Raw genomic sequence first — 23,719 nt, forward strand, 5'->3', positions numbered from 1 at the left:
CCAGCTCGCAGGAAACCTAGGCGATCAGAAACGAAAAACGTAGCCGAAACTATGTGAAAAAAAATACCAAAGCGAAAAATGTAAAGAGTCGGTACGTACATCTGACGATGCAGGCGTAAAGATCGTAGTTTCTGTCACGCGATGAGCCGTCCGTTCAAGGAAGCTGAGAGACGAGTGAAAACAGTGCAGGAGAGCAAGAGAGAGAGAGAGAGTGGAGGCGGAGAGGGGTGAGAGGGAGGAGGAAGGAGAGAAGCGGGGCTTCCTTTTTTGAATGAAGAGCTTAAGTACCTCTTGCATATTTATAGTTGAAATATTAATTCTTTTTTTTTACATTTATTTCCCCTCGTCCTCATCGATATTAACGACATACGTGTTGTGCAAGAGCATTTTCGATTACAGAGCCTCTCGGACAATAAAAGTAAATATTAATGTCTGCAATTTTTTTTTTTTTTTTCTAGAAAAACAAAACATCTGCATCTCTCTATCACAATGCTTGGGATAGACATTGTATAGTTTTATTCATATTTCTTTTAAGTAATTAAATAGATATTTGTGTGCTCGCTAATTAAAAATATGTGCATGAGGAATTGAAAGAACGCCAATGATGTTTTAAAGACTATTCTTTGAAATATTGTGTGAATACCATGAAATCTGTCAACTTTACTAAAAATAGTGTTGAAGCACGCTATTATCAAATGGACTCATTAAGAGTGAACAACAAAAAATATACTGCATTAGACATATGTACGATATACTCCTTTTTCTCTTGATTAAAGTTTTATTATATTAAATTATTTTCTAACAAATTTTTAATGAAGTAACATTAAATATTAATAATCTCAACAAAAGTTATGCTCTTTTTTTAGCTCAGATTTTTTTCCTAAACTTGTTATGAGACAACTAATTATTTATTCCCCAGGAAGTGTTGTAGAGATATCTCTCCTATATCTCCCTAGTTTACGACGTTCCTACATTTTTCTCACAATATAGTCCCTCACATTGTAGAAAAACTTCGACATGATGTGCAACATTTTTTTCCAATAGTTAGGTGGGCTTCTGTGGGAGACAAAGAGTAGGCAAGTCTCGAATTTGGGTGAGGATCGCAAAGATGTTTGATTTTCACCATGAGACTGCCCTCTTATAAATTCATGTAGTTTGATGATGTTTTAATGAGCTTCCATATAGGCCCTACGTGAAATTGTTCCAAGTCTCAAGGGAAAGACTAAATTTGTTAAAGCTTAAAATACATTATGAAATTCATTTATCTTAATTGAATACACTGGATTTTTATAGAATCTTGTTCAATAATACAACTGGATTTCTTTGGATTTTGGTAAGCTTTTTTAAAATTTTAATTGAAATCCTCATACCTTTTAAGATCCGTTTAAAATCCTCATTAAATATTATGATACCTTATACCTTTTAAGTTGTAATTGAGAGATCTTAGGTTTGATTCTTGTTAAAGGCGAATTTGAACTACAATATTGCTAGCCCATTGTGAGACTCAGCTCATCCTCCCCCCCCTCTCTCTCTTCCTTTTTCTAATCCCTGAACAAAACGGGTTTGAAGTTATAGGCAATTAGTGCTTCTTGGAGTTAGAGGTATCAAACGGGCACGATCCTTTAAATAAGGCATAGCATAGTCCAAGTCCATTTAAATAAAGCATGACACAACATGAATCGTAAGAAGTGGGTGAGTCGAGCCTAAGATTTAGGCTTAATATACCACGCCATGGCCCATTGAGCTCGTCATGGGCAGAGTACAGCCCACCGCCTGGCCCATTATGAATAATCTCATTTGTTCCTTAATTTTTAATTATAAACATACATTTTAAGATTAGTAAGACTTAACATTAGTGATATTTAGCTTAGCAACATGTGAATAAATTTTTTAAAATGTTGAAATAACTAAAGTTGCGAGCTGGGCTAGGCTTAATATTTTATTAAATAACTTGGTTAAGCACGATTCGTTTATTCATTGGGCTAGTGGGTCGGGATGGAACGACCTGTTCGATAAATATTGACTTCGCAAAAATGAATTAAAACTAAGGACGTTTAGTCATCTAACTGTATAAAAATAGATGAACGAAATTTGGTACATTAGATTGATTAAACGACCTTAGTTTTATTTCATTTTTTTTTGCAAATATGATCTTTTACATAATGGTTTATGATATAAATGGTTATGATCATAAGCACAAAAGACTGTTATTCGAAAATGAAGAGTTTTGAGTAGGAGTTATTACTCCTTCATGAGTAGCCAAACATTGTTCTTTTTTCACCTCTTACACACTACTCTTGTTTTTCCATTAAATTGAATAATCAAGGGAAAATCTATCACGCCCCGATGCCGACATACGTCCAGGATCGACACGTGACATTACCAAATACCTGTACTTCTATCATACCCCACCTTTGGGATATCGGCCATACACACTCCCATGATCCAATTGCGTAATAATTTTTCGTATACATTATGGCTGCATCTAACCTCCTCGTTAGACTGCCTACGTACCCTAAACAGGGATCAAGCCATTTGTAGTTCATCATTCACTACACTTGAATATTCATCACCTAAATCACTATGTCTTAACATAATACAAAACAACAAGCATGCAACATCTCGAGGAACATTCGACAAAGCGCAACATAAATCTCTAGCCATATTGGTCAACGAGTTTAATCATAATGACAACAATCACAACCAACATCATTCCATAATCACATCAATCAATAACATATACCATACACCGAAATGCAGGGCTAGAGCAACACAGTTCAGCCGAAACCTACATCTCTGAAGCTAAAATCAAATCCAAGCAACCAACAAGTCAAATGATGCGATTTCGGACCACATAACGAAATCCATCAACATCGGGTTCCAGACCACTCAACGGAACCAAGACACCAAAGGGGATTCCAGACCACTCAACAAAATCGTGGAGTAGAAGGGATTTCGGACCTCTTATCGAAATTTGAGTGGATACGATTCTGAACTACTCAACGAAATCGCAGAGTACAATGCATATCGAACCACTCAATGAAATCCAAGCTGGATACGATTCCGAACCACTCAATGAAATTATTTCGGAAAATAATTTCGGTGGTAGGCCAAAAATGTCCTAATTAACCTTTATGTTAGTAACCATACTAACCTTTCTTTCTTAGAAAACCTATGAAAATGGCTTGAAAACTTTGAGTTTTAACGATAAGGACAAAATAAAGGGTAAAATGAATAGTATCATATTTGACTTTTTAATGTAAAAACGTGGTTTTTCGTTAAAATGAATAGTACCGGGAGCTTTTCGTTAAAGTTCCCTTCTTTCTTTGACGATTTTCCACTAAAATTTTATCTCGTTTATTTTATGGCTGCATCTAACTTCTCGTTAGACTGCCTACGTACCCTTCGGAGGGATCAAGCCAATCGTAGTTCACAATCCATTCTAAATCATTCAAGTGACTATCAATCACGAAACTAGGACCAACCAAATAAATCACACCAAATACATATCATACCAATCAAACAAATCAACCCACATTTAATAAACATTTTTCATTTTTAGGGATCATCTTGATGGTATGAGTTAATTATAGGGACCACTTGTGATATAAACCCTTATTTTTTTGGCGTTCTAATGAACCAATCCTTTCCCTATTTAATCTTAATCACAAGGACATTTTTGGTATGAAAAGTCTATAATAGGTCAAGCTTTTTTCTTTATTTACTTTTATGCCATTATTTCGTTATTGTAGCAGAGTCCATAATGATGTTAACATTTTTTACATGAAAAGTTTATAATGGGTTAAGTTCTTTTCTTTATTTACTCTTATGTTATTATTTCATTATTGTAGCAGGGTCCACAATGATGTTGACATTTTTGTCTCGTTAAAATACATTATTTTATATAATGCTATTCAACTTATGCTACTTTCCATCTTTTGCTAATCTACTACCAGCTCTTCCGCTCTTCATGCTTTCATCATGTTGTCAATATTATGTAGCTCATCTTTTGTCAAATTATTATAGTATTGTTCATCTCATTATACTTTCCATCTTCTTCTATTACTAATATCATATCATACCTAAAATCTTCAAACTCATCTAAGGCTAACATTTGGATCTTTCGAAATCTCAGAATATTTTTGTATGAAGGAGTCCACTTGTGTAGAGAGATAGATGATAGTCTAAATGACTCATCATTAATCATGGTTATATTCCTAGCTTTCTCCTTATGCATATGTACATACCAATCTAGAGGACTACTAATAAAACTTATGCAAATTTCTTTCCACTATTCTAGATAATCTTCTGCTACTTTTGTAAGTTTTTCAGGAAATGATTCTAGTTAGAAAATATGGTTAATGAATATTTTATCAAGATAGCCAAACTCTAATAGTAAGGTTAGGGTAACTTCTACTACATTATACTTTTTCTGATGCTCATAACTAAAATGTCATGGTCTAAAATCTCTTATGTTAATCGTGGCTACAGATATGTTAACCTTTGGTTTACAAAAACAACTATTTGTATTATCACAAAGACATGGTGGATATATCTTTGTAATAATATTCATTCTTGGTTTTGGATAAAAAATGGACTGATACAAAGCACATTGTAATTGTAATTGCAACTTTTTTATGGATTGTGATGCTTCGCTCAGGATCTCATTTTGCATATCTGGTAGCATTATTTTTAATTTTGCTTTTGAAATTTCTTCTAATAGGATATCATCTATTATTAAGTCTAAAGATAAATTCCTAAGAAATCTTTCATATTTTTCTTGTTTTTCTTTGATGTTGTTGCTGCTTATTATTTTGATGCTGCTCCATTTCAATATCTTCTTCTAAGAGCTCAATCTCGCCCATGAACCGCCGGAACCCTAGAATTGGGTGTGCTTTTATTCGACCTCCAAACTCGCTCCAACGCCTCCATCACTGCTTGGGCTTTGTTCCTGAGGTTTAGGGGAGCTTATTGGTGGTGGTAATTGGCTGAGTTAGCTTCACAATTTGCGGATCGCCTCAGTACACCCACACAGACCACCGTCCGTTTTTCACCAAAATTACCATCCAATTCCTTCTAATTTTGGGTAGAAATGGAAGGAGGATCATGGGATATTTTCCAGGTGGTTTCTCGGCATGATTCGCCAAAATTTGGCGAAGGACCCACGGTTCCATTATTTTCGACCGGGTCGGGTCGCACAAAATGGGTAAGGGATCCTTGATCCCGTGCTGCTCCCTCTCTCACTCGTCCCCTCCTTCCCCCTTCTTTGATTGGGCCTTTCCCTTCTCTCATTTCCCCATTCGCCGAGCCCCCTCCATTCTTCCCTTCTTCTTTTTTTTTCTTTTTTTTCCCTTTCTTCCTTGCTGCCATCTGGCAGCCCTCCTCCCTTTTTTTTTTTTTTTTTTTTTTTTGAAACCTCTAAAACGTCTGTCACGTTTCCTTTTTTGTCCCGATTCACATATAGTCTTCGCCTACATTTTTGCAAAGTCGAGCTCTATCCAAATATATCAAGAATTTCTGTAACATCCCACATCGCCCAAGGGAGTGATCCTTAAATGTATATTCCCATCCCTACCTAGCACGAGGCCTTTTGGGAGCTCACTGGCTTCGGGTTCCATGGGAACTCCAAAGTTAAGCGAGTAGCGCACGAGAGCATTCCCAGGATGGGTGACCCATCAGGAAGTTCTCGTGTGAGTTCCCAGAAACAAAACCGTGAAGGCGTGGTCGAGGCCCAAAGTGGACAATATCGTGCTATGGTGGTGGAGTCGGGCCCGGGAAGTGATCCGCTCCGGGCCGGGATGTGACAATTTCAATAAAATATATACAAGGATAAAATGCGTCATCGTATAATTACGTTAAACCAACTAAGGCATTTCCATCTCTTTTTCACTCATCGATAAATTTTACTACGTAAATTATAATAATTTCTGGTAACAAAATTTTTAAAATCTCCCAATTAAATTTTCGTAACTATAAACAGATTTATTTCGCAAATCAATGTAGTTATTCCATTAGAATTTTGTCAAAATTTATGTTAATGTGCTGATGTGGCATGTATGTGGATCCACAAATCTATTAAATATTGCTATATGAATAAATTATTAAAACCTATATACAAATTTAATTTAAAATCATTTAAAACTAAATTCAAAATAATTAAATAAAAAAATTAAAACCTGTTCAGAAGACATCTTCTTCTAACCCTACCGCAACCCACCCCTGACTTCTCAATCATTCCCCACACCGTCGATCGTTGACCCCTCCCCTCCTCACCCTGACCGCAGCAACCCACCTCAACCCGCTTCCCTTAAGCCCAACCGTCAACTCATCCCAACCTCCGACCGAGACCAAGCCAGGCACAACCACCAGTCTCCAATCGCAACCCGGGATCCCAATTTTGAGACACCAAGTCAATCTAAGAACGAAGAAGTTTCGAGACAAGCTTGGATAAAGTCTTCAGCTCGGTCATTGCAGATGATCTCCCTCTGGCTCTAGCCTGCCCATGGCTGTCTCTCCTTGGCACAAATTGATTATCCCTCATCGTTAAACAAATGCAGTTTTTAATCTTTTGTTGAACAACTTTTAATTTTTTTTATTTAATTATTTTGAAAATAGTTTTAAATGATTTTAAATTAGATTTTTATATAGGTTTTAACGAGGAACTTTTAACGAAAAGCTTACGGTATTGTTTACTTTAACGAAAAAATATATTTTTACACTAAAAAGTCATAGTACTATTCATTTTACCCTTTATTTAAAACTCAAAATTTTCAAATTTTTTTCATTAATTTTCCTTTTTAATAATTCATCCATGTAGCAATATTTAATAGACTCGTGGATCTTCATACGTGCTACATTACCACATTCCCACACCCATTTTAACTTTTATCTGTTCGTGTTTGACCGGAAAATCTTCAGCTTGGGCAAGCTCTTTTACTGCAGCCACGTACTTCGGCATTTCGAAAGAAGATCCTTGAACATGGAAGTGATCGTTGAATGGATCATCCCTTGTTCAGTCAAGAGTTTCAAAAGAAGTTCTGTAACCTTGGCATCATAATTGGCCACAATGTCTTTTCTCTCTTGGCATATCTGCATGGCCACTCCCATTTTAGCTTTTATCTCTTCGTGTTCGACTGGAAAATGTTCAGCTTGGGCAAGCTCTTTTACTGCAGCCACGTACTTCGGCATTTCGCCCTCCAAAGATGAAAGAAGATCCTTGAACATGGAAGTGATCGTTGAATGGATCATCCCTTGTTCAGTCAAGAGTTTCAAGGCTGCTTTGAACTCCTCATATGCCCCATTCATGCTGAGAGTGTCTAGGCTGCTCCTTGCATAGCGGCTCACAGTGTCTAATGCAGCCAAAGCCTCTACTGATGGTTCTCTGGCTGAAGTGGACTTCAATAGATCCTCTGCAGCAGAAAGTCTTCTCAGAGTTCGATCAACTGCTGGAGAAACAGGACCATCCAGGTCATCATTTTGCATTTCTCTGCTTGCTGTAACATGGCCGACATTAGACGCCATGGACTCTAAGGTTTCTTGGGTAGCCTGCATCAGAGTCCAGAGATCAGTACGAAGATTAAATTTAAAAAAAATGACCAGTAAGGCTACTATTCCACTGGTGAATTCTTGGGAAACATTGCAAAGATTCTTTTCCAAGAGAGACAACAAGTAAGGCTACTATTCCACTGGTGTTGGTACACACTGATGTTTGTGGACCAATGCAAACTATTACAAAGGCTGGAAATAGGTACTTCCTCACTTTTATAGATGATTGTACTCGGATGTGTTGGGTTTACTTTCTGAGATACAATTATGAGGTGTTCAATGTTTTTAAGAAGTTTAAGGCTACTGTTGAACTTCAAAATGGGTATAAGTTGAAGAAACTGAGAAGTGATAGAGAATGAGAGTATACATCCATTGAGTTCAACAGGTTCTGTGAAGAAATGGGAATGGAAAGGCAACTCACTATGGCATACTCACCACAACAGAATGGAGTGGTTGAAAGGAAGAACAGGACCATTGTGGAGATGGCTAAGTGTATGATGTTTGAGAAGAAGAGACCACTGGAGTTTTGGGCTGAGGCAGTTAACACTGCAGTATATGTCCTGAATAGGTGTCTAACTAAGGCTTTGGACAAGAAAACTCCATTTGAAGACTATAGTGGAAGAAAGCTAGGAATTAAGCATTTAAGGGTGTTTGGTTCTCTGTGCTATGCAGTAGAGGCAAAAGCTTGACTTATCTAGCACAAGGTGTGTGTTTCTAGGGTATGGAAGCTATGAGAAAGGTTACAGGTTGTATAACATTGAATCTGGAAAGGTGATTATATCCAGAGATGTAGTATTCAATGAGGAAGCAAGTTGGGATTGGAGTACATAGAATGTGACACGCCCCGACCCCGAGGTCCTAGGGACATCGAGATGGTCACGTGCTGGCCGACACCCGAAGGGTGACGAAAGCCAATTAATTTAAACAAAAACTGAGAAATAATCTAAAGTACGCAATAAAGGCTAAATACACAAATAAAAGTTCAACTTCTAAGTATTGAAATTAGGTAAATACACAACACGTCCAGAGCATAAGTCTATCACAGAGTACAAGCAGAACTAAGATAGAGAAGTGCTATTACAATAGATGGCGAAACGGAGCGAATATAACACAATATCATTGGTAGGGGAATGCCTCGTAGCTCAGGTCGTATTCCTCATTCATAGGTCCTGAAGGGGGCGCAAAACAAACATGAGTGGACCAAGTTGATATATATATATATATATATATATATATAATAAAACAGTTATCAACATACTAACCCCCAGGTTTTATAAAAACACATATATAATGAGAAACATAGGTTTTTCGAAACCTAGCATGTCGTGCAATGTCTCAAATCATAATTCGCATAAAATAATAAACACTAGTGAATGTCCGATATAACTCTTCAGGCCCCATGTCGGCTCCCCGTTTCTGAGCAGACAGTCAGAGGAAAACACACTCTAGGCCCTATGCCAACACCCAACCGTCGCCAGGGACGGACCGGATCTATCCCTACGTCCTGTAGCGGAAATGACCACTAGGTAAGTACAAAATCAGTGAACATACATATATTGAAAATCAACTTCATAGTATATAGTCATCCATCATCTATACTATAAAGAGGTGTTCTAAACATGTTCTCAATATCATATCGTCATCCATCAGATATTCTATAAGAACATGGGTTATAGGAAAAATAGTATAATTCAAACTAGCCTCAATAAGCATGTTATCTCGTAAAACGTTTCATAAAACATAATCATCAAATCATGCTTTTCATGTATGCATTTCTACTATTAAAACATGCATTTTTAGAAGGGGTCCACTCATCGTACACCGAAGGTGCAAGCCGTACCAAACAGGAATAACGGAATCTTTGCTAAGAATCGCACCTAAACACATAATTGGTACTTTCAGTCAAACTCTACTCAAACGATTGAATTTGGGAAAATGGACATCGGAAACGGGTTTAGAACGTCGAAATTAGCCTAGGAGGGGTCCCGCACGAAAACCCAAAAAGTCAACGTTGACTGGTCAAAGTCAAAAGTCAACGCTGACCGTTGACCCAGTCAACGGTCAACGGGTCAGGGTCAACCCGGTTTGTGGTTTGGGTATTGGATCCGGGTTTGGGCTTTAGGGTTTGGGTTAGGATAAATGGGTTTAGGTTTTAGGTGGGCTGGGTTTGGGTTTGAAATCACACGGCCCAAAAGCCCAATTAAAAAGGGTAATGGGTTTTGCTAACAGGGCCCTAAGGCCTTTGGGTTTTTAAAGAAACAAAAATAAAAATAAAAAAGGAAAGGGTTGGGCTTTTGGGCTGAGAACCAAAATAGGCCTAAGGCCCGTGGGGGTGGAAACGGCCTGAAGGCCTGGGTGCACCGGAGGAGGACGCCGGAGCTTTCACAGCTCTGGCCAACTTTAAACATGCAAACGAGACCCCGATCTAGGTACCAAAATGAAGCACTAGACGAGAGGAGTATTTTTATACCTTTGGTTCGCCGTGCAACGGCCTGTGGTGGCCGGAAAATCCCTCGGAAACCACGAAACTCGCCGGAGTTGGGTGTGCCTTCACCCGTGCCAAAATCACTCCAAAACCTTGGAATTAATGAACCCAAACTCAGTAAACACATCTAGGCAACGTCTAACATGAATAAAAGGGAAGAAACAAGGCTTACCTAACCGGAAAAACAACGAAACTCGCCGGAGGTGCTCGGTGTCCTCCCGGCGATGAAAGCAAGAGAGAGAGATAGAGAGAGATGCAGTTTGATGGCGACGATGGTGACTGTCTCCCTGAGCTAGTGTAACTGTAGGTGTGTGTGTGCACTGTCACGGTGTAGAAGAGGGAGAGAAATGGGAGGGTTTCGAAGGAGAGAAAAAATAGTGCAGACAAGACAAAACAGAAGAAAGAAAAAGAAGAAAAAGAAAAAGAAAGAAAGGAAGTCATGGCCGGTGGGGGACAAAAGAGAAAAAGGGAAGGGAGTTGGGGTGCTGCCACGTGGCAGCCTAGGGATAGGGTAAAAAATTAAATTTCCAGATCTTGATTTGGTGAAAAATTGAGGACTAAAGTGATAATTCTATAAATTTTTTGGGAAAATTACAGAATTATACTTATAAGCAGGGGCGGGTGTAACAGAATGCATGTAGGATTTCAGTTCCACTCACTGAGATGTTTACTGAGAAAGAAAAAGAGACTGGTGAATCAAGCTTAACTTAAGCTGAGATGTCAGAAATGGATGGTGAGACACCAAGAAGCATTGATGAAACATAAATCAGAAGTGGTACTACTGGACAAAGTGAAAGTTCAGGTCCACAGGATTTCGATAATATTCCACGGAAATATAAAAGCATTGCAGAAGTGTATGAAAGATGCAATATGTGCATTATTGAACCTGAAACTTTTGAAGAAGCTGTTAAGGATGAAGCATGGCAGAAAGCAATGAAGAGTGAAATTGCAGTGATAGAGAAGAATAATATTTAATATTTGGGAGTTAGTTAGTAAACCATCTAATAAACCAGTAATTGGTGTTAAATGGGTTTACAAAACCAAGTTAAACCTTGATGGCTCAATGCAGAAAAACAAAGCCAGATTGGTTGCAAAGGGATACTCTCAAAAGCCTGGAATATATTTCAATGAGACTTTTACACTGGTTACTAGGCTTGATACAATCAGAACATTGGTTGCATTGGCTACAGAGAAAGGGTGGAAATTGTTCAAATTGGATGTGAAATCAGCATTTTTGAATGGAGCATTGCATGAAGAAGTGTATGTTGATCAACCTCCTGGATTTGAAATCAAGAACAAGGAAGATGGAGTTTACAAACTCAAAAAGGCATTATATGATCTTAAGCAAGCTCCAAGCGCTGGGTATGAAGAGATCAACTTTTACTTCACTAAAGCTGGTTTTCAAATGAGTCCTAACGAAGTAACACTATATGTAAAGATTGCAGAAAGTGGAATACTCATTGTTTCTTTGTATGTGGATGATATCATATACACTGGAAGCTCACAAGAGTTGATGATGAAGTTCAAAATTAAGATGATGAAACAGTATGAAATGACTAATCTCGGGATGCTGCACCACTTCTTGGGTTTAGGTGTGATACAAACTGACACTTGCATTTTCTTGCACCAGAAGAAATATGCAAAGACACTACTGGATAAATTCGGTCTCAAAGATTGCAAATCAGTTGCTACTCCTCTTGTAATGAATGAAAGCTTATATAGGCAGATAGTTGGAAGTTTGTTATATTTGACTGCTACAAGGCCGGATATCATGTTTATAGCAAGTCTGTTAGCAAGATTTATGCATGGTCCTACCAGAAAACATATGGGAATTGCCAAGAGAGTACTTAGGTACATTCAAGGCGCACTTGATTAGGCCTGGCAAACGGGTCGTGTCTATCGTGTTCGTGTCGTTTTCGTGTAACACCTGTTATCTTAACGGGTCGTGTCGTGTCACACCCGTTATCTTAACGTGTCCTTAACAGGTCGTGTCACTTTACCCACCCGACCCGTTATGACCCGTTATGACACGTTAAGAAAAAAAAAATATTTTTTTAAAATTTGCACATACCACACATTGCCACATAAATATTACTTCAAAACATTAAAACATTTCTCGTTCAAGTACTATATCTACACTCGAAAATCCAAGCATATACAAACAATTTTGACGGTTTGGATCGTTGAAATTAGTTTTGGAGAATTCGTAAAACGATAGATTGACTAACACTTAGAGTTTATTTATACTTTCATTAAGTATAACATAAGATTTTGTGGTATCCACTTGTGTAAATATTTTAAATTGAAGATCAAATTCATTCATTGTATTCATATAGGGTCAAGGAGTGTAGTAATAAAAAATCATCAAAATCGGAGTTAAAATAACCGTTAAATCGTGATTTTTCGTTTATAACCGTTGAAAAGCTTTGTCCCGTTACTTGATCTTTGAATGTTTTTTTTTTGTGATTTTTTGCTGATGTGATCTCCCAACATATACAAACAATTTTGACGGTTTGGATCGTTGAAATTAGTTTTGGAGAATTCGTAAAACAATAGATTGACTAACACTTAGAGTTTATTTATACTTTTATTAAGTATAACATAAGATTTTGTGGTATCCACTTGTGTAAATATTTTAAATTGAAGATCGAATGCATTCATTGTATTCATATAGGGTCAAGGAGTGTAGTTATAAAAAATCATCAAAATCGGAGTTAAAATAACCGTTAAATCGTGATTTTTCGTTTATAACCGTTGAAAAGCTTTGTCCCGTTACTTGATCTTTGAATGTTTTTTTTTTGTGATTTTTTGCTGATGTGATCTCCAAGCATACACAAACAATTTTGACGGTTTGGATCGTTGAAATTAGTTTTGGAGAATTCGTAAAACGATAGATTGACTAACACTTAGAGTTTATTTATACTTTCATTAAGTATAACATAAGATTTTGTGGTATCCACTTGTGTAAATATTTTAAATTGAAGATCGAATTCATTCATTGTATTCATATAGGGTCAATGAGTGTAGTTATAAAAAATCATCAAAATCGGAGTTAAAATAATCGTTAAATCGTGATTTTTCGTTTATAACCGTTGAAAAGCTTTGTCCCGTTACTTGATCTCTGAATGTTTTTTTTTGTGATTTTTTGCTGATGTGATCTCCAAGCATATACAAACAATTTTGACGGTTTGGATCGTTGAAATTAGTTTTGGAGAATTCGTAAAACGATAGATTTACTAACACTTAGAGTTTATTTATACTTTCATTAAGTATAACATAAGATTTTGTGGTATCCACTTGTGTAAATATTTTAAATTGAAGATCGAATTCATTCATTGTATTCATATAGGGTCAAGGAGTGTAGTTATAAAAAATCATCAAAATCAGAGTTAAAATAACCGTTAAATCGTGATTTTTCGTTTATAACCGTTGAAAAGCTTTGTCCCGTTACTTGATCTCTGAATGTTTATTTTTTATGATTTTTTGTTGATGTGATCTCAAAGCATATACAAACAAGTTTGACGGTTGGGATCGTTGAAATTAGTTTTGGAGAATTCGTATGCCATCAATCAAGTTCCATGTGTGTGTGTGTGTGTATATATATTTATTAAGTAGATTTAAATCTATTTATTTTGTATATATAAATTATAATTGACTGGTTCACGGAATAGTACATACATCATGTGTCACGTGTGTCATTATAAAAATAGTGAGATATGTCATGACAGTCATGTGTGTGATAAAAAGTTAATAACTTAAAAAAAAAAAAAAAAAAAAATTTCTCACCACTTCTATTAATTTTCATTTTTCCCTCTCTTTTTTGTTTCCTTTTCAACTTTTTCTTATCATTTTCACTTTTCCCTCCAACATCTTTCCCTAATTCCCTCACTTTTTTTGTTTTATTTTCAACTTTTCTTAACATTTTCATTTTCCCTCCATTTTTTTTTTCAAAAAGGGCGGCAAGTTGGCAACGGCAAGAAATTGATTATTGAAATTTGAATGGAAAGAAATCACATCAAATTTCAATGGATGCAAAATCATGTAATGCATCATGCATATTAAATTATTAATTAATAATTATTATAGTTTTTATAAAATTTAATATATATATATATATAATTATTATAGATAGACTTAATATTTTGGGGGTATAATTATTATAGTATATATAATTACTATAATTATTATAAATTTTATAGTTAATTTAATATATATATATATATATATTATAATTTTTAGGGGTATAAAATTGTAAAATTAATGTATATAATTATTACAGTATTTTTTTAGGGTTATAAAATTATAAAAATAATATTCTGCTTATCGTGTATCGTGTTACCCACGTGTATACCTGAACCAACCCGTTATCTTAACAGGTGCTTATTGGGTTACCCGATAACGACCCGATTCGTTATCGTGTCGACCCAAACACCTGTTAATTTCGTGTCGTGTCGTGTCGGGTTATCGGGTCGTGTCAGAAATTGCCAGGCCTACACTTGATTATGGTATAGTATATGAGAAAGGGAATGAAGCAATGCTCATTGGCTATGGTGATAGTGGTTGGTCAAAAAGCGAGGATGATATGAAAAGCACATCTGGATATGCATTTAATCTTGGTTCAGGTGTATTTGCTTAGGCATCAGTCATGCAAAGCAGTGTTGCACTATCCACTGCAAGGGATGAATATGTTAGTGCAGCAGAAGCCACTGCACAAGCAATCTGGCTGAGATTTGTTCTCTCAAATTTTGGTGAAGAACAGGTTGATGCTACACCAATTCTATGCGATAATACCTCAGCTATAGCCATAACCAAGAATCCTGTGCATCATCATAAGACAAGGCATATAAATAGGAGATTTCATTTCATCCAAGATGCTTTGCAAGATGGAGAGACGATTTACTGTACTGCAAAACTGAAGAGCAAACTGCAGATATTTTTACCAAGGCATTGGCCAGGGATCGATTCAAATACCTGAGAAGAAAGCTTGGAGTAATCTCAGCTAAACACTTAGAAGGGAGTGTTGAAATATAAGTGTTTTAGCTTAATAAATTTGTATTTAGTTTCAGTTTACAGATTTAAATGTGAGCCATTGGATTACATTCCAATTAGACAGCTAAGATGTAATCTTAGAGTTAGTGATTTGTGTTGACACGTTTAACTATCTTATAGGGTAGATTGAATGAATGGTTGGATCTGAGTTTTGTATTAAAGAGAGAGAATCTCTCTCTCTCTCTCTCTAACGGTAATATACCTCTCGCACGTTTTGTGTGAGGAGTGAATGAATGAAGAAAACTTTTTCTATGAGAACCTTCTCTCGGCAACTCTTTGAGATTTTTTCCAGAAATATTCATCACCATTTTCGATTCATTCCTTACCACAGAGATCATAGTCTCTGAGATTCTAACATTATGAACCTGAGAAACGAGAACTACGGTACGCCTGTTGGTATTTTACAGTTTACTAACTCAATACCAAAATATGTGGGTGATAAGTTTACAAACTCTATCACACCTCTTTCACTTTGCACTCTCAAATAAAATTGGACAAAGAAAGAAATAGAGAAAGGAGGGAAGCAACAAGCTTTGGCAAAACACTTGGACTTTGATATATGAAAAAGGTTTACAAACTATTGGAATAAGAAAGCTTACAAGCTTCTTCACAATTGGAAGTGGGATTTGGATGGGATGATTTACAATGCTTGAGAACTTGGGTATTTATAGCAAACCAAATGATTAAACTAAGATTATTTATTACCACACAAAACACATTAATTGCACCTAATAATTTTTATTCAACCATACCTAACATTGCCTAACTTTCAATGCCTAACTTTGACATTGATTTTCAACAATAGCAACCTATTTTGATTTGAATTTCCAACACACCTCCTCAAATCAAAACGCCTTCATTCCTAGCATTTCACGCAGTAGCCGGAATGTTTCAATTGGCAATGGCTTTGTGAAGATGTCTGCCACTTGTTCCTTGGTGTGACAGTAGACAAGTTCAATTGTCTTTTGCTTCACATGGTCCCATAGAAAATGGAACCTGGTATCAATGTGCTTGCTCCTTCCATGTTGAACAGGATTCTTTGCAAGTTTGATTGCAGACACGTTATCTACATGAATCACAGTCGATTCCACTTGTGGATGACATACTGACTTCAACAGATTTCTTAACCAAATTGCCTCACACACGGTTGAGGCTACAGCAACATACTCGGCTTCACTTGATGACAAAGAAACAATTGATTGCTTCTTTGAAGTCCATGAGAAAGCTGTTGATCCTAGAAAAAACACATAGCCAGTTGTGCTTTTCCTTTCATCTTGGTCACCTCCCCAATCACTATCTGAATAACCAAATAATTTTGCATCTTCACCAAAATTATAAAATAGACCATAGTTTAGAGTACCTCTTATGTACCTCAAAATTCTCTTGGCGGCCAGCCAATGAGACTCCCTTGGTGTTTCCATGTATCGACTCACGAGTCCAACACCATAAACTATATCAGGTCTTGTGATTGTAAGGTACCTTAGGCTTCCAACGAGGCTTTTGTACACTGTTGAGTTTACAAACTCACCCTCTCCTCCTTTGGACAGCTTCAATCCAGTTGCGACTGGGGTATTGACAGTGTTGCACTTGTCCATATTGAACTTCTTCAATATGTCTCTCATGTACCTTTGTTGAGAGATGTAGATACCATCACTTTCTTGCTTCACTTCTATGCCAAGAAAGTATGACATTAATCCATTGTCAGTCATCTCGAATTCACTGAACATGGATTGCTTGAACTCATGGAACATTGCCTCATTGTTTCCTGTAAACAATAAATCATCTACATAGAGACAAATAATTAAGAACTCCCATTTTTCACCATTCTTCATGTAAACTGAATGCTCGTATGGACATTTCTGAAATCCATTTTGGTGAAGGTAGTTGTCGATCCTTGAGTTCCAAGCTCGTGGTGCTTGCTTGAGGCCGTACAAAGCCTTCTTCAAACGATACACCTTATCTTCTTCTCCTTGTACTTGGAAGCCTTCCGGTTGGTCCACGTACACTTCTTCCTCAAGTACTCCATTAAGGAAGGCTGACTTGACATCTTGTTGATAAATTTTCCATTTATGATGTGCGGCAAGAGAGATTAGCAATCTTACCGTGTCAAGTCTCGCAACTGGAGCATAGACTTCATCATAGTCCACTCCATACTTCTGTTTGTAGCCCTTTGCTACAAGCCTTGATTTGTATCGATCCACACTCCCATCTGCAGTGCGTTTGATCTTGTAAACCCACTTGACACCAATAGCCTTCTGATTTGGTTGGAGCTTTGTCAGCTCCCAAGTGTCATTCTTCTCGATGGCATGGATCTCTTCTTCCATGGCTTTCTTCCAACAATCTTCTTCCACAGCTTCATTGAATGAGAAAGGCTCGTGGTCTGCATACAAGCAGAAAAAGTTGGTTTCTTCTTCTTCTTCTTGTCCATAAATCTCTGTGAGACTCCTTAACCTCACTGGAGTTGAGGAGCTGCTTTCCTCACTAGATGTAGGACCACTCCTTGCAATTCTGTGCACTGGAGTTGTTGTGATTGTTTGAGCAGGCTGTCGCTCAATCGGTGGTACAACTTCTGGTTCTTCAAAATCAGTGGAGACGATCTTCTCTTTACTGACTTCTTTGTTGTTCCACGTCCATGTCTCTTCCTCACTGAAGATGACATCTCTACTAACCACTAGTTTGCCAGTTAGTGGGATGTAGAGCTTGTATGCCTTGGACTCTTCACTATAGCCCACAAACACACACTTCTCACCTCTATCATCAAGTTTCCTCCTCTTGGCTTCTGGAACTTGAGCATATGCAACACACCCAAAAATTCTTAGGTGTGTAACATTCGGCTTGTATCCACTCCAAGCCTCTTGTGGTGTCATCCTCTTGACACTCTTTGTTGGACATCGATTCAACAAATAAATCGAACAAGCTACAGCTTCTGCCCATAACTCTTTTGGCAAATTCTTCTCCTTAAGCATGGACCTTGTCATGTCAAGGATGGTTTGATTCTTTCTTTCGGCTATCCCATTTTGCTGTGGGGTATAGGCAGCAGTAAGTTGATGCCTAATTCCTTGCTCCTTGCAGTATGCTTGGAAAGCATTGGAGGTGTACTCTCCACCTCTATCTGATCTCACAGCCACAAGCTTGTGGTTACTTTCTGCCTCTGTGAGTGCCTTGAACTCCTTGAAAATTTTTAGGGCAGCTGACTTCTCCTTGAGAAAATAGACCCAAGTCTTTCTACTGAAATCATCAATGAAGGTAATAAAATACCTATTACCTCCATAAGACATGGGATCCAATGGACCACATATATCTGTGTGCACCAACTGCAGTGGTGCCTTTGCTCTCCATGTATCACCAACAGGGAACGATAGTCGTGCTTGCTTGCCAAGCACACAACCTTCACATACTTGGCGTGTGGCTTCAATCTGTGGTAGACCACGAACCATTCCTCCACTTGACAGCAACTTTAGGCCATTGAAATTAAGATGGCCAAATCGAAGATGCCATTTCCATGACTCATCTTCCATTACACCGATGTTACAGCTTCCAATCTTTGTGTTCAAATTCAACGGAAACATCCGGTTCTTTGACATTCGAACACGTGCAATAAGCTTTCTCCTTGCATTCCTGAGAGTGAGAAGCATGTTCTCCATATGTATAATGTACCATTTCTGGAGCAGTTGACCAATGCTCAGAATGTTGCTCTTCATACCTGGTATGTAGTAGGTATCGGAGATGTATTCTTCTCTTCCATCCTTCTGGATGATCTTGATCTTCCCTTTGCCTTCAACTGGCAACTTTGAGGAGTCACCAAGACTTACAGATCCATAGGCCCCTTCTTTGAGTTCGGCAAAAAACTCTTTCTTTCCACACATGTGATTGCTTGCACCAGAGTCCAAATACCAAACATCTTGTTGGCTACTGGAATCATGGTGTGCTAGTAAGACTGTAAGTTCTTCATCAGTATTTCCACTTGATTCTGCCATGTTGACATGCTCACCATTTTTATGTGAACATTCATTGGCATAATGTCCATATTGCTTACAGTTGTGACACTGGATATGCGCCTTTCCTCGAGTAGATCTCCACTCCTGAGACTGACCTTGATTTTGTGCATAGCCTCGACCTCTTCCTCGGGCTCGTCCTCGGCTACGGTTGGATGAGCTCCCACGACGTGAGTTCCACTGCCCACGACCTTTATTTGGTTTGTCAATATTCAACTTTGACTCCAAAGCTTGCTCTAGCGTTGTGGGGCTTGCATTCTTCTGAATGCGTTGCTCGTGAACTAGGAGGGATCCTAGTAGCTCTTCTGCGCTCATCACCTCCAAATCCTTGGATTCCTCAATGGCAGTCACCACATGCTCAAACTTAGATGTGAGTGACCGGAGTATCTTCTCCACAACTCGTACTTCATCGAGTCTCTCGCCATTTCTCCTCATCTGATTTACTATCACAATGAGCCTTGAGTGATAGTCGGAGATGCTCTCCCCTTCATTCATATGAGCAGTTTCAAAATCTGCTCGAAGTGATTGTAACCTCACTTTCTTGACTCGATCTACTCCTTTGTAGATTGTACTGAGTGTATCCCATACTTGCTTGCTCGTTGTTGCTTCTGCAACCTTCTCGAACGTTGAATCTTCCAAACCCTGGTATAGAAGATACAGCGCCTTTTGGTCCTTCTTTCGTAAGTCCTTGAGAGTGTTCCTTTGATCCGCAGTATATACGGCTTCTTGCTCGGCAGTGGGTACAACATACCCACTACTGACAACTTCCCATAGCTCCTGTGATCCAAACAATGCTTTGAATTGGATGCACCATCTTTCATAATTTTCTTTCTTCAATGTGGGAACTTGGAGTTGCACTAAGTTGGACGCCATAACTGCTGCACCTGCCAGAATGGTATTCTGGCTCTGATACCAATTGTTGGTATTTTACAGTTTACTAACTCAATACCAAAATATGTGGGTGATAAGTTTACAAACTCTATCACACCTCTTTCACTTTGCACTCTCAAATAAAATTGGACAAAGAAAGAAATAGAGAAAGGAGGGAAGCAACAAGCTTTGGCAAAACACTTGGACTTTGATATATGAAAAAGGTTTACAAACTATTGGAATAAGAAAGCTTACAAGCTTCTTCACAATTGGAAGTGGGATTTAGATGGGATGATTTACAATGCTTGAGAACTTGGGTATTTATAGCAAACCAAATGATTAAACTAAGATTATTTATTACCACACAAAACACATTAATTGCACCTAATAATTTTTATTCAACCATACCTAACATTGCCTAACTTTCAATGCCTAACTTTGACATTAATTTTCAACAATAGCAACCTATTTTGATTTGAATTTCCAACAACGCCGGCTCTTTCTGCTTATCTGGACATTTTTTGCTTTTGACTTATGTTTGCTGATTTAAGTTTCTTTTCTGTTTCCAGTTTTGTTGGTCGGCTTTTCGTGAAGAGTTGTAGTAGGCCAGAAGAGATTTTAGCAAAATTGAATCAGCTTGCTGGTTTTTCCCCTGATGAAGAAATTGAACTCTATCCGGTGTGTTTCACATTATTTGTCGCCTCAGTTGTGTTAATAATTTGATGCATGCTTTGCTATAGCATCTTAAGCAAATTCTATAATATGTCTTTGCGCTACATTTAGGAAATAAGGTCTGAGCCTTGTATCATGTGGGAGCAGCTTGACAAGAAGATCCCATTTCGATTCAGTCAGGTAGCTATCACTATATTGCATGCTTGGTATATGCTTAATTTGTATCTGCTATGGAAATTAACGTTTTGATGCTTTTATAGGTATATTTCTGGTTAACCAGTCTATTGCTTTCCTTTTCCAGATTCAAGATGGGGATATTATATGCTTTCAGAAATCTACTCCTCATGGAAGTGTAGTATGTAAATATCCTAACGTTCCTTCATTTTATAAATACCTACACTACCGTCGGGTACTGGCTGCGGAAACTTTTACTTTATTTGTAGTTTAAATTAGATGTTGTTATACGATAAGTAGACTTAAACGGTGAATTGCTTTTTCACCTCCTTTAACTTTGTTTTTAGTGTTTTTTTACAGCTGTATTTTGTTGAATTTTATACCTACCATGTTGAATGATTAGAGGCTTTACATACTGTTCGTTTCCGTACGCTGGAGAAACCGAATGAGGATGATTTCAGTTTAGAATTGTAAGTACTCCCTGAACCCTTGTTCCTCATGGTTTAATTTTATTCCCGGTCAATAATTGTCCCTCACAGTTGGACTTGGACTATCCATCATTTATTTCAGTGCTTTAACTTTTTTCTCTTGTTTTTTAGGTCAAAGCTTCACACTTACGATGATGTTGTGGAGAATTTGGCTTGCCGAATTGGTTTGGAAAATCCCACCAAAATCAGACTCACTGCACATAACTGCTTATCTCAACAACCTAGGCCCCAACCTATCAAATATCAGGGAGCAGAGCATTTAACAGAAATGTTAACTCATTACAATCTAGTGAGTGGCATCGTATTGACCTTCCTCTGTTGTTTTACTCTCACTGTCATATGCATCATGTGGCGTGGCTACTAATTATGCTTTTCCTTCTATAGAGCTCTGATATTTTGTACTATGAAGTCTTGGGCATTCCCCTGCTAGAGTTGGAAGGCCGGAAAACTCTAAAAATTGCTTGTCATCATGCTACAAAAGACAAGGTCCGTGAAATATATCGCGACATCTGCTTATGGACGGTGATTACATCATTGTGCACATCCTAATTGTTGGAAATTCAAATCAAAATAGGTTGCTATTGTTGAAAATCAATGTCAAAGTTAGGCATTGAAAGTTAGGCAATGTTAGGTATGGTTGAATAAAAATTATTAGGTGCAATTAATGTGTTTTGTGTGGTAATAAATAATCTTAGTTTAATCATTTGGTTTGCTATAAATACCCAAGTTCTCAAGCATTGTAAATCATCCCATCCAAATCCCACTTCCAATTGTGAAGAAGCTTGTAAGCTTTCTTATTCCAATAGTTTGTAAACCTTTTTCATATATCAAAGTCCAAGTGTTTTGCCAAAGCTTGTTGCTTCCCTCCTTTCTCTATTTCTTTCTTTGTCCAATTTTATTTGAGAGTGCAAAGTGCAAGAGGTGTGATAGAGTTTGTAAACTTATCACCCACATATTTTGGTATTGAGTTAGTAAACTGTAAAATACCAACAATTGGTATCAGAGCCAGAATACCATTCTGGCAGGTGCAGCAGTTATGGCGTCCAACTTAGTGCAACTCCAAGTTCCCACATTGAAGAAAGAAAATTATGAAAGATGGTGCATCCAATTCAAAGCATTGTTTGGATCACAGGAGCTATGGGAAGTTGTCAGTAGTGGGTATGTTGTACCCACTGCCGAGCAAGAAGCCGTATATACTGCGGATCAAAGGAACACTCTCAAGGACTTACGAAAGAAGGACCAAAAGGCGCTGTATCTTCTATACCAGGGTTTGGAAGATTCAACGTTCGAGAAGGTTGCAGAAGCAACAACGAGCAAGCAAGTATGGGATACACTCAGTACAATCTACAAAGGAGTAGATCGAGTCAAGAAAGTGAGGTTACAATCACTTCGAGCAGATTTTGAAACTGCTCATATGAATGAAGGGGAGAGCATCTCCGACTATCACTCAAGGCTCATTGTGATAGTAAATCAGATGAGGAGAAATGGCGAGAGACTCGATGAAGTACGAGTTGTGGAGAAGATACTCCGGTCACTCACATCTAAGTTTGAGCATGTGGTGACTGCCATTGAGGAATCCAAGGATTTGGAGGTGATGAGCGCAGAAGAGCTACTAGGATCCCTCCTAGTTCACGAGCAACGCATTCAGAAGAATGCAAGCCCCACAACGCTAGAGCAAGCTTTGGAGTCAAAGTTGAATATTGACAAACCAAATAAAGGTCGTGGGCAGTGGAACTCACGTCGTGGGAGCTCATCCAACCGTAGCCGAGGACGAGCCCGAGGAAGAGGTCGAGGCTATGCACAAAATCAAGGTCAGTCTCAGGAGTGGAGATCTACTCGAGGAAAGGCGCATATTCAGTGTCACAACTGTAAGCAATATGGACATTATGCCAATGAATGTTCACATAAAAATGGTGAGCATGTCAACATGGCAGAATCAAGTGGAAATACTGATGAAGAACTTACAGTCTTACTAGCACACCATGATTCCAGTAGCCAACAAGATGTTTGGTATTTGGACTCTGGTGCAAGCAATCACATGTGTGGAAAGAAGGAGTTTTTTGCCGAACTCAAAAAAGGGGCCTATGGATCTGTAAGTCTTGGTGACTACTCAAAGTTGCCAGTTGAAGGCAAAGGGAAGATCAAGATCATCCAGAAGGATGGAAGAGAAGAATACATCTCCGATACCTACTACATACCAGGTATGAAGAGCAACATTCTGAGCATTGGTCAACTGCTCCAGAAAGGGTACATTATACATATGGAGAACATGCTTCTCACTCTCAGGAATGCAAGGAGAAAGCTTATTGCACGTGTTCGAATGTCAAAGAACCGGATGTTTCCGTTGAATTTGAACACAAAGATTGGAAGCTGCAACATCGGTGTAATGGAAGATGAGTCATGGAAATGGCATCTTCGATTTGGCCATCTTAATTTCAATG

The 23,719-nt window shown here is 37.9% G+C and overlaps 1 pseudogene; it reads left to right on the forward strand.

The window, feature by feature from the left end:
- Positions 1–23,719, forward strand: part of LOC137744538 (ubiquitin C-terminal hydrolase 13-like) — a 128,463-nt pseudogene that overhangs the window by 78,671 nt on the left and 26,073 nt on the right.

This window comes from Pyrus communis, chromosome 9 (genome assembly GCF_963583255.1).
Source record: "Pyrus communis chromosome 9, drPyrComm1.1, whole genome shotgun sequence".
Classification (NCBI taxonomy): Eukaryota; Viridiplantae; Streptophyta; class Magnoliopsida; order Rosales; family Rosaceae; genus Pyrus; species Pyrus communis.